Raw genomic sequence first — 13301 nt, forward strand, 5'->3', positions numbered from 1 at the left:
GCTTGCTTGGGAGCGCCAAAATGGTGAAAGACCATTTGCACCACAACACTTATAACTATGATTTCTAGCACACTGCCTTTATTATTAGAATTCTTGAAATATGCATTGATTTCATTGCAAAACAGACATACAGCAGTGTAGTTTTTGGTCACTCCTAAAATTAGGGTCGACAGACAGCTCAATATAAAATGTGTGTGCCATAAACCTACCATATGGCAGACTGGTGTACAGACAACAAAATGTATTAAATATACGTCCATAACAATATGCCCAAAACATCAAACAGTTCTCTACAATTACCAACACTTAACAGGAGCTGCTGCACAAAATTATCCCTAAGGTGCCTTCATACAATGGGCACTGTACAATATCAGTGCCACACAGCTCTGAGACAAACTCAATATAGGAGTGATCAACTCTCAGAAATCAAAACCCTAAATGCTGAACTTCTAGTGAAGCAGTGATAATTTAAATTCAGTGTTTCATTCTTAAAGTGATTTTGCAGGGGGGGTTCATCTCTTGCACCCAACAAAACAGACCCCTCTTATTTACTAACTTTGAGATTGCTGCATGTCAAAGAAAAGTGAATTCTCCAAAATACAGCAAGCTTTGAACACAAACTAAACAAATCACACATCTGTAAATCACTCACATCAACATAGCCAACAATTGGCAATCATGTCACCGTAATGAGGAACCTCAAAACCAACACAATAGCATTCTTACTTTTGCACAACATGACTATTTTATTCAGTTTTGCACTGCTTTATTACTATCGGAAACATTTTCTCTTCAATATATGGCCTTTCCCCACAGAGATGCATATGGAAAGTACAGTTGTGTAAAATCTTACCTTAACGGTAGATGTCCTTGCCTTCACCGCTGCAGTATTCATTACTTATGGGAATTCCCTACAGTGAAGCTAGTCGTTCAGCCAGTGCACCAAAGTCTACTGTTTCTTTAAGGTATGCTGATCATCACCTACATACTCCTCATACAGCGTTTGGCATAAAGGCGATGTTCAGGCGTACCACCCTCAGAACTGATTGCCCCAGTAGGAACAGCAGTCCAAGGAAAACCAAATAGCACCAGCACATCCAGGAAAGAAAAAAAAAAAAGACTAGTGGGATGGAAGGAGGGAGTGAATACTGCAGCAGTGAAAGCAAGGATATCTAATGTTATAGTAAGATTTTACACAGCTGTATTATGTCTTTACATTCACTGCTGCAGTATTAATTACTTATGGGAGAGTGCCACAGCTCAAGAAGAAACATGGGAGGAGGAAAGGGCAGTACAGCCCTCTAAGAAGCCATGAAGAATGGCATTAGCAAAACTAGCTCCAGCTCTGGAGATACCATCCAACTTGTAATGTTTGGTAAAGGTATGCACATAAGTCCAGGTAGCTGCTTCAAGAAGAGAATTAGTGTCTGAACCCTTGAAAAAAGCACCAAAAGAAGCCACAGCTCTAGTAGAATGAGCCTTTACAGAAGAAGGAAGGCTCTCACCATAAAAAGTGTAACAAAAAGAAATAGCCTTGAAATCCAAGTAGAAATAGTTTGCTTGAAAACAGCCAATCCTAAAGACCTAGGATGAAAGGAAACAAATAACTGATCAGATTTTCTGATAGCTTTAGTCTTATCCAAATAAAATCTGAGCTGCCTATACACGTCTAAGATATGCAGCACCTCTCACTGTCAGATTACAGAGAGGGGAAAAAAGTAGGCAAATTAATAGACTGATTAAGTGACAACTCATTAACCTTGGCCATAAAAGAAGGATTAGTAAGGAAGGACACCCTGTCGTCATAAATTAACAAAATAAAAAGGACAAGCCATAAGAGCTTGCAACTCAGACACCAATCTGGCAGAAGTAAGCTACCAAAATAACTGTCTTTCAAGAACAATATTGCAAGGAAGATGATACAGTAGGCTCAAAGGAGTCTGAGTCAGTTTCTCCAGAACAAAATTAACAACCCAGGGAGGAGGAACAGGCTTCCTGGGAGGTCTATTACTAAGGAAGCCTTTAACAAATTGCTTAGCCTCAAATCTAGATGCTAACAGGGGAGTTAAAGGCAGGCAAGTAGAAAGAGCTGATAAGTGGGCCTTAATAGAAGAATAGGCCAAACCAGCATTGAGCACCTCACACAAACAGGGAACCAAAGGAACATCCACAGTAAGTGGGTCCAGGTCACATGAAAGAATAGAAAACCTCTTCCATTTAGATAAGTAAGATTTCCTAGTAATAGGTTCCTGGCCTCCTGCAGGACATGCTGCATGTCCTCAGAAAAAAGGTGTCTGAGAGATCAAAACCCTATCACCCACAGTGTCAGCTGAAGCATAGACAAGTGGGGCTGGATGAGAAATCTCTTGTTTTGTGTAAGTAGATCCACCCTGTGAGGTAACTTGTGATGATTGCCCTTGGCTAGATGCAGAAATAGAGGGACCAATGCTGTCGCAGCCAAAAGGGAGTCACCAACAACAATTTGGAAGGGGAGGGAATGCATAAAGAAACATCCCCTTCCAAGAAAACGAGAGGACATCCACCTTCCATACCAGAGAACCTGGGACTCTGGCACAAAACAGAAAAAGTTGTCTGTTCAGAGGGGAGGCAAAGAGATCTTACTTGAGGAGTACCCCACCAGTGAACAATGTCCAGAAACACATCCCTGTGAAGCATCCATTCATGGGATTGAGTGAAGGACCTGCTCAGAGTGTGCCACAATGTTCTGACCTGAAGGAATATAAACTGCCTGAAGAGTCACTTGATACTGGACAGCCAAATCCCAAACCAGAAGTGCCATCCGGCAAAAAAGACAAGATCTTGTCCACCACTACCCCCCCCCCCTTTGCTGATATACACCACTTTACTGTGGTATTGTCCGTGAATACCTTGAGAAGCCCCGGAGAGAAAAAAAAGATGAAAGGCTTGAAGAGCAAGCATAAGAGCTCTCATCTCTTTGATGTTGATGTGCTCCTTCTGCTGACGAGGTGACCACACTCCCTGAACCCTTCAAGGAGCCAAATGTTGCTCCCCATCCCACATCTGAAGAGTCTGTGAACAGATCCTAAGAGGGAATAGGAGGATGAAAAGGGAGCCCTGGATTCAGAGACAACTGCTGAATCCACCACAGAAGTTCCTTCTTGAGAGACAGAAGAGGAGGAACTGTAAAGTCTACACAATGCACATGTTGAAGCCACACCGACTTCAGAAACCACTGGAACTTCCTCATGTGAAGTTTGGCCAGTGGAAGCATCAGACTGGTGTAAGCCATGAATCCCAGAGTCTAGGGGAAAAAGAGTTGGAAAGTAAGAAATGAGAGTTAAGCAATTGAAGGAGGGAATGATGCCATCATTGGCACCGTCTGAATCCTACAACTCAGAAAGACATGATCCTGCGGAGGAGTCAGGATAGCCTTTTTTTAGTTTATTGTGAACCCCACACGTTGAAGAAGAGAAACGGTAAAAAAAAAGATTTTGCAAAATTACCCCTGGAGAGGATACCTGAATCAGTAGGTCATCCAAATAAGAAAATATTTGGATCCCTTGAAGCCTGCAAAAACCAATCACAGGAGCGAGGCACTTGGTGAACACTCTTGGGGCAGTAGAAAGGCCAAAGGACAAAACACAGAACTGAAAATGCCAGAAAGCAACAGAGAAATGCAAAAACCTTCTGAAAAGAGGATGGATCAGAATAGGAAGATAAGCATCCTTGAGATCCAGAGACACCAGAAAGGCCTGAGGTAGCAAGATAGAAGAAAGGTCTGAAGGGACAACATCCGAAAGGAAGGCACCTTCAGAAAGGTGTTAAGATGAGAGGTCTAGAATCAGTCTCCAAGTACGTTCTTTTCTGAGCACTACAAACATTCTTGAATAAAACCCCTTCTTCCCTTTGGGACACAGGCACCTCTTGAATAGTACCCCGAGACAAGAGATCTCAAAGAACCTTTGGGAAAAAAGGAAGCTGTTCCAGAGGAGGCTGAGGAATGCCCATAAGAGGATGGGAGTTCCATACCATGAAGTACCCGTGATGTATGACTGATAGGACCCACGGATCCTGGGTGATTCGAAGCCAAATAGAAAGAGAAAGGGGAATGTGGCTGGGAACAGGTGAATAGTCAAACAGCACCTGCTTTGTCAGGAAAGGAAGGCTTGAGAATCCCTGCATTAGCAGGAGAAGCCTGTTTACGCCACCCTTTCTACCTTTAGCAGGAGGGTGAGATTGCCTACGAACAAAGGCAGGCTTAGAAGGGTAGTTTCTCTGAAATTTAGGCTCAGGAGAAACAAAGACATGTTTAAGCTCCTGTAAGGCCTTCCCCTTGTCCTGAAGAGACTTAAATAAACCAGCAGTCACTTCCCCAAACAGAAGTTTAGTATCCAGAGGAGCATCCAGCAACTTAGCCTTAATATCATCAGGTAAAGGTTGAAGCCCAAGCCAAGCATACCTCCTCAGTGCCGAACCAAAAGCAACAGGCCTAGAAGATGCATCCGCTGCATCAAAACAACATCTGACAGAATTCCAAACTACTTAAGAGGAAGCCCCTAGCAAGGAAAGGGCAGAAGATTTATTCTCAGAATCTAGATGATCAGAAAAAAAGCTGACAGGCTAGAGAAAGAAGAGTCAATGCATACCTAGATATATGGCTCTGATAATTAACAGCCATAAAAACTAGGGTAGCAGAAGTATAAACCTTCTTACCCAGCCTGTCCAATGTTCCTGCTGTCCTTATCAGAAGGCCGTAACTTGGAAGAAGGAAACAATTGAGATGCCTTATTAGAGGTTACAGACACCACAGTGGGGTCAGCAGCAGGATATTTGAACAAATAGTAACAGTCCTCAGACACCCTATAAAACTTAGACAATCGGGCACTTTAGAGGCATCAGAAAATACATCTAGTAAAGCAGCCAAGACAGGAGGAATAGCCGCAGGTTTAGGAGATTCCATCTGCAGTAACTCATAATATCTCTCATGGATATCAGACAACTGGGCACAATCCCACTTAAAAAATTCCATCATCCTAGAGATTGTGTCCCCAAAGGAAATTTCTTCAGAAAGGAGTATCTGGACTATTAGACTCCTCCTCCTCAGACCCATAGTATAAAGGAGAGGGAACCAGAGTAGAATAAGTAAGGGATTCTTCATCAGAATCCAACTCTCCCTCAGAAGAATTTAATTCCCTGGGCTTTAAGCGAAGATGACGACCAAGCAGGAACAGGAACCGAAACCCCTTGAGGAGGTCTTAATAACATTAAAGAATTAAATAACCCCTGAGTAAGGGCCTGTCTCTCACTTTGTGGGATACTAAGAGTAGAAGAAACATGTCTAGTTTTCTGTTTCTATTTTAAGGGGACATCTGTCCTAGAAACCTCAGAAGGCCCAGACTCAGGACAGCATTCCACAAATGCAGTAGGAAACTCTTCCCTAAAGAGAAACTGTGAAACCCCACTAGACCCCTCGGAAACGGTCAACAGTGGTTCCCTCTGAATGCCCAAAATGGACACCTGCAAAGCCTCATCGGAAGTGCTGCCTAACAGATCCTCACAGGTCTCCAACTTGGACGTGGCAGAGGAATCCAACAACACAACCAGGCGAGTTCTCCAGGTTTGTAATAACCTCGGGAGAACCCCCCAGCAGAGGCTGGACAGCAGAAGATTCCAGTCTTATCTTTTTGAACTTCTTCTTCCCTGACGGATGACCCTCAGGGCAGGAAGTTCAATCCATTGTATCTTTAGCAAGCAGCTTAAGACGCTGGTTCTCAGGATACAATGAAAGGGAAGAAAGCCTATTACAAAGGGTTTTCAGTATAATCGCGAGAAGCTCCTAGGAAAAAAAGGCACTTATCGTGGAGGTCTTTATGGGGAATATGTCTCCAACACTGGCATTTACCCTTTGAGGATGGCTTTAACCCCCCCCCCCAAAACAGCACAAAAAATTAATAAAAGAACAAAAACCCCAACTGGGTACTTATCTGCAACAGTGAGAACTTCAGCAAATAGGAAAAATCACCGGAGTTCCAATAAACAGAAAAAAAAAAAAAAAACAGACTGAGGCAAACAGACCAACGGTTAAAAACAGCATTCGGCAAAGGTCAGAGGATGGTATGCCTGAACGTCACCTTTATGCCCTACACTAAGTGAGGAGTGTGTAGGTGATGCTCAGCATACCTTAAAGCACTGGTAGACTGGCCAGACGATGGGCTTCACGGCAGGGAATCCCATAAGTAATGAATACAGTGGTGAATGTAAGGACATGAAAAAGGACACCCTATTTGCTCTCTTTGATAATTGCCACTGTGCAACCATTTTTAACTTGGGTTATGAGAGACATAAAACGAGCAAATCTGACAGCTGATAATGCAGGTTCAACTGCATTATCATTTTCTTTAGTCTTGAGCGCAAGTAAGAGGAGACATTAAGTTATACTGAAGGTGCAGCTCAGCAATGTAAAGCAATTCTTTGGCACCATTCATCTTTTGGTATGTACAGCAATATTTAACTGTAGAGGAGAGAGCAATTTGCACTCATGCATGTGTATGTTTGAGAAGCCATCCTTCCCCACTTTGTAAGATATTACAATATTTCATGGGGTACACAGGTCCACTGCTTCATATGAGGTTGTCTAGGAACCTACTACTGCAAAACCTTTAATTAAAAGTCATGCTGCAGACTCATTTATCTGCTAAACAGGTAGACACTGTCATACTAGTCACCTGCCTGACCTCCAGGGGTACAGTATTCCAGTCCCCCTCTGAGAAACTGTTAGTCTTAACAGTACTTTCATTTCTAGGAGTCCTAACCAACTATTTCTTGTTCCTTGTATTTAAATCATGACAGGTTAACGTTAACACAATGAAGTTGCCACTTAGAAACCTATAAATAACAGTAAAAAATCTTAATGTTTGAAGATTTTTTGTTAATAACTGATGTTTTGTATTCTTTCAACCATGTAACTTGACCTAGAACTGCCCGGCATCTAGCACAAAAGATTAAGGTTCTAAGCTACTAACTAACCACTTTCAATAGTCAAAGTAATAGGGTTTGACTTCTATCACCACTTACCTACTGTATAAATCTAAGCAAGTTTCTTAATCAAACAGTGTTCTCAGGTCTTCTCAGGTCACCTCTGAAATGGGACACTTGCATCCAGTGAGCTTACTTAAACATGTATATGATTAAACAAACATATTAATTAAAAAAAACTACACGCTGACAGCAATACTTAACCATAGGCCATGTGTTGGCTTTATACAGTGGGTTTCTGACCTCTACCTTCCTACTTGTGTTAATTCTACATATGTCATTCATGATGTGATAACATCATCTGACTATCCCATTAGTGTGGTGGTCAATATTTCAGTATCCAATCTATTATACTGCAATTTCAATGCTAAAATCTTTACAGCCTCCATTGCTGTCCATAGCTGGTTGTCTAATGTATAGCAAGCAGTAACGCTAGTTCTTTTTCCCCAAAGTGTAAGACTATGTATGCACTTAGTACCACTGAACTTAACCCTGATGAGTATGGACCTTCAAATAAGTGGACCTTCAAATAAGGAGGCCAAACACTGTTGTAAGAAAGCATCTTCTTCTGTGTTAACCAATAAGCCAGCTTTGGTGTTGTCAGTGAACTTTGCTAGCAAAACCTTTTTTTCTCTCTAGTACTGCGGTCATAAAAAGATTAAACAACATTGAACCCAGCACCAAGCCTTGTGGGACTTCTTTACTGATTGGTAACAATCTGAGTAAGTGTTCCTTCTTCTCACCATACACTTCCTATCAATTAACCACTTCTTTACCCAGCACATGTATTCAGAATTGAGCTGTGGGGAACAGAGAGAGAGTCAAATGCTTTCAACAGATCAAGGTAATTATGTCAATATTTAGTCCTTGGATTACAACAAACTGTAGTAGAATAACAGGTGGTCTGTAATGCATGATCCGCCAACATGAATCCATGCTGTGCAAGACTGATCAAAAAACCTCCGTCAAGAAGGATTCCACAGGAGAACTCTTTTGTATGCTTTATGCAGTGTGTTTGTAAGACTGATCAGTCAAATAATGCCCAACTAATGTTGCCTTAGTATTTTGGGGACAGGAACAATAGTTGGTCCTCTTCCTCACTTCTAGGAAATGCACTTCAGACAAGCACTGCTTATACAGAAATACTCAAGATAGAACTAAGTTCTCAAATTTTACACAAAAAGAACCTGTTCAGATTTATCTTCTCCTGCCAAAGAGTCTGTTCTGGTATTTTGTAGCACACCTTTTACTTCCTTCTCTGAAAAAAAAAAAAAAAAACATGGCAGTCATTTGATGAAATTTTGACTACAACTGATATAACAGATGACCCCACATTGAGGTTAAAGAAAGAACTACAGAGATTGACGACAATGGTTTCTTCATCCATAGGTTCATCATTACCTGAAATCAGGTGTTTCTGGATTTTGTCTAACATGCACCTAATACGTTAGCAAAAAAACTTTCCTGTTCTGGGTTCATCTCTTAGCACTTGCATTCATACTTGCCATGTGCCTGCTCCGCTGGCTCTACCATCCTTTAACTAGACCTTGACATACAATATCTGATTATGTTACCAACAGGACATTTGCTCATTACTTTTCATAGATGGTTTTTCTACTCTTCCACGACAGTGACCTTTACATTCCACCAGCTTAATTTCTTTATTCCCTTTTTATTTACTTGCTTAATATGAATTTATTTTTCTCCAAGAGATTCAATATATTCATAAAATGTTGACAAGATGCCTTGATTTTTAGGTCTGCTTTTCGTCACCCCCAATTACCCAGCATGACCGCAATTTGTTTGTAAATCGGCCTTATAAAATTTTGCTTGGGATAATTACTGTCTGTTTCAATTTATGACTTCCCATTCTAGGCTGCTGTGGTCTTTATTCCCAACCCTAGGGATATCTTCATCTCAGCATTCTTCATTTGTTTTGTAACCTATACTTCATCCAAAACTGGGCTGGCCTCATGTTGGTTTATTAAAATATTCAATAATTTGATTGCAGCTGGTTTTGTTTTGGATTTCCATTTGCAAGTATTATTTACTTTTTTATTTTTTATGGCAGTTAATGTCTAGGTAATTCAGTTTCTATATCCCTGCTCAAAAGAATAATTTCCTTGATTAAAATAATTTTCTCCCTCAAACTTTGACAAATTACCCTGTAGGGGAATTTCTAAAATCTATTTAAATCACTGTTTTCCAAAAACATGTTCCCAGGTACCCCCCTCCTTTCCCATCATACCACAACTGTTATCTACCTGTGGGAAACTTCTCTGAAGTTTAAGTAGGGTGTAAAAATTCCTATGCAAACGATTCCATGCAAAAATCCTACACCTTGTAGATTTTGTTGCACTGGTGATGTACAATATTGTCCCATTTATTTGGATATTGCCTTTCCATTCTCATTCCCCAGACTTTTCTAACCTCTTCTGATTGACGTTTACAGTTACCATGCATTACTTTATTTGTTCTAGTTATCTTTTTTTAAAGCCATTTCTGTTCTACAGCTGGTCTTTCATAGAACACCCCCATCATTTTGTATATGCCTATAATCTGTTATCAGTCCCTAGTATGGAAGGTTGTCTCCAACCCACGGTCCAAACTTCTGCTTGGCCTCAGGACACACTGACTTCACTCCACAGCTACTTGATCCAAATACCTAAGCTCATTTGCCAAGTTTCTCCAACAACTTCCAGCTTCCTCTTGACTGCAAGTAGGGGCACAGAAGATACGTTATCCATATTTCTCCTTTCTCAAAAAGTTTTGTGCAACTTTATACAATATCATACTGTTGTTACTATTCTCCTTAAGCACCTTCATCCAAAATCCTGCTCTCTCTGTATTTCATGAACTCCCCCATTACAACACCATTACTTTACACTTTGATTTATTGTATTCTGCTTGTGTTATGTATAGGAGTCTTAACTGTGCAGCTTTAAAGAATCCCTTTAAACCTGGTAATCCTAAACTAGCTTTTTCTGTGGGGAGAAGGTGCTTATCCCACATAGTTCTTACCCTGCAAAATAAAAATCCTTCAAATTCTTACAGTCCACAGCTTCTCCTCTGGTTGTTAAAAATGTGCTTGAGCAGTATACAATATTAAATAAACTAGAAATGTTTTCACTGCTTGTACCCTATTATCCATATCCATAGTCAAGAGCATCTAGTTCCTCAAAGTATGTATTGTCAATTTAGTCTGTTCCCACACAGCCTTAGCGGCCATAATAGAATCATTCTTAAATCCAGATACCTAAACACTTATAGTATTAACCTCATAAACCTGTGAATACCTGAACTAATTGTCATATGGGAACACTATTTACTGTTATAGCCTTTGTTTTATCTTCATTTATTTTATATCCTGAAAACACCTGAAACAGTTTCAAAGTGCTCCACTATTAAGGATGTTTAAGGTATTACACAGTGAAGACCTTAGCTTGGCTGGCTCTTTCTTGCAAAATCTACCCCTGTTGCATTTTCCTTTGTCACGGATAATCTGCTGAATAATTATTCTGAAATATTTTCTTTGCCAAGCTGACTTACTCATTTACAACAGTCTCATGTAGCATTGTTATTTCTACTGTACATTTCTTAATATAATTATTTGTACGGTATGCTTAAAATAATTTATACAGTATACTTAATAGAATTATTTGCACAGCACACTTCTAAAGTGAACTCACTCTAGGACACTGATATGCAAAGAGGTCTCAGTGTTGTTCCACGTGCCTTGGACAGTCCTGCCCGAAGAGTGCCCCCCCCACCCAACGCGAAAGGCATCCGTGATCACAGTGGCAAGGGGAGGGGCCATAGAGAAGGGGCGTCCCATGTGGAGGTCCGGAGATTGAAGCCAACATACGAGAGCCCTCTTGCAAGCCTTGCTGAGGGGAATGGGATGACTCAGAGGGTAGTGACGAAAAGACCACTGGACTTGGAGGGTCCATTGCAAGACCCTCATGTTCAGACGTGCCATTGAGCCTACAGCCCTCAGGACCAATTCCGCAGGAGAAGCTGAAGATAGAAGGATGGCGCACACATGAAGCCTCAGGGTTCGAAGTCGTTCTGGGGTTAAGAAGGCTACAAGATTGATTGTGTTTAATCTGGCCCCGATAAAATCTATGACCCGAGTCGGGGTGAGAGAAGATTTGTCCATATTTATTGTGATCCCTAGCCAGGGAGCAATGAAAAGAAAATAGTTCCTTGGCTGTGCAGAGTAGATGCCTTGTCGGGGCGGTCAGGAGCCAGTCGTCCAGGTACGGAAAAACCTGAATTCCCTGGAGCCTCAGGTGGGCCGCTATCACTGCTAACACTTTGGTGAACACCCTGGGGGCTGAGGTGAGACCAAAGGGGAGAGCCCTGAATTGGTAATGACTGGCCCCTAGCCGGAAGCGGTGAAACCTCCTGGATCGTCTGTCCATGAGAATGTGGTAGTATGCATCCTTGAGGTCTATAGAGCACATCCAAATCATTCCCCCGTAAAAGGGGGAGAATGGATTGAAGAGTGACCATCCAGAACTTCTCTTTGGTTACTGATAGGTTCAAGAGGGAGAGATCGAGGATTGGCCTCAAGTCCCCCGTCTTTTTTGGCACCAAAAAGAACCTGGAGTAATAACCCGATCCGAGCTGGTCTGGGGGGACGTGTTGGATGGCTCTTTTTTCTAGTAGCTGCTGAATTTCCACAGCTGCGGCCTCCCTCTGATCGGGTGGGACATTGGGGAGGTGCTTGGGGAAGAGAGGGGGGTAAGAGAAAGGAATCTGGTAACTTCTGGATATGATGCGAAGCACCCAGCAGTCTGCTGTGATGGACTCCCAAGCTGCCGGGTGCCTCGAGAAATGTCCCCTGACTGCCTCCAGAGAGGAGCAGTCGGGCAGCCTCTCAGGGCTGCTGCGTGGGCCGGTCAGAGATGGGTCTCTGGACCCAAAGTTCTTCGGGCCCCCTCTGCCTCTAGGGCAGCATCCTCCCTGTCCTCCTCTGCCGCGGAAGGACTGGGGATCCAGAGCGGGCTGGGACTGTTGCGCCTTCTGGAACTACATCTTCTTCTGTCCCTTTTGGTTCCTGGAGAAGGACCTCTGGGGAGCAGAGAAGCGGACTCCGATGTCAGACGTCTTCCCGTCCTTTTCGCTCTGGACCAAGGTGTCGCGAACAGTCTTCCCAAATAGGGTAGGACCATCAAAAGGGGCATTTGCAAATGACGCCTTAAAGGGTTCCGCAAAATCACAATGCCCGAGCCAGGCCTGACACCTCATGACGAGGCCTGCTCTGCTGGCTCTACCAGCTCCCTCTGTGGCATGGGATAGTAGCCGCATAGAGATATTGGAAATGGACCTAAGAGTGGCCATACAGATGGAGTACAGCTGTTTGTCCTCCGCCGACATGGACTCTGGGGGTAATGCAGCGTATTCCTTAATGAGATCCCGCTGCAATCGAATAACGTGTGCCATATAGTTCAGAGACCTAACCGAGAAGGACGCTGAACTAAACACCCACTTCCCTAAGCGGTCCAGCGATCAGGACTCCTTGCCCGGGGGGTGGGCTGAGGGGCTCTCGAGCTAGTTCCCTCTTAGTGGCTGCTACCACCAACATGGCATCTACTGGGGGACCCTTGCTCCAATGGGGCCTATCTGCAGGGGGACTGAGGATCCTGTCAGGGCGTTTTGGGACTGGCTCCACAGTGTCCGGCTCCCTCCATGCCCTGGTGGTAATCAAGTCCACCAGGGGGTCGGCCGGAGGGGACACCCAAGAGGTAGAAGGGCCTGCTTCAAACGCCTCCAGGAACACAGACTCGTCCGAGGTCGGCTTTGGGGTAGACCACCCGCCTCTGATCCTGAGCATTTCCATGATGTCTCCAAAGGAGACATCCTCGGGGGGTGACCTTGGGGAGCCTTCCCCTTCCTCCAAATCAGTGTCTTCAGTCAAGGACTCAGGGGAGTCCACGTGCCTCCTCTTGCACTTCCGCTTGTGGGGGATCTCCTTGAGGGGGGGGGGCTGTCCGAGGAGGCCTCACCAGCAATATCCTGTTCCAGGGGAATGACCTGGGACACTGAAGCAGGCTGCCCCTGGGGCCAGGTGATGGAAGTCATACCCAACAGAGAAGGAGTGCGGGGTGGAGCCGTAGCAAAGACCGGGGGGCCTGGATGCAGTCGACAGGGCCCTCTCCACCACGTCAAATGCTGAGGGAGAGCCGCTCTCTCTGGGATCCGAGAGCAGACCTTCACTCGAATCAGACAGGTGGACCGGGGCCGGCGCCGAAGCGATTGGATCTGACGGACCAGTATGC

General features: G+C 43.6%; 1 protein-coding gene across 1 annotated transcript in view; it reads right to left on the reverse strand.

Moving 5' to 3' along the window:
* The window catches only part of ATP9A (ATPase phospholipid transporting 9A (putative)), a 2147009-nt gene that overhangs the window by 2091234 nt on the left and 42474 nt on the right, over window positions 1-13301 (reverse strand). The window lies entirely within an intron of this gene.

This window comes from Protopterus annectens, chromosome 12.part0, assembly GCF_019279795.1.
Source record: "Protopterus annectens isolate FY-2018-M chromosome 12.part0, PAN1.0, whole genome shotgun sequence".
Taxonomy (NCBI): Eukaryota; Metazoa; Chordata; order Ceratodontiformes; family Protopteridae; genus Protopterus; species Protopterus annectens.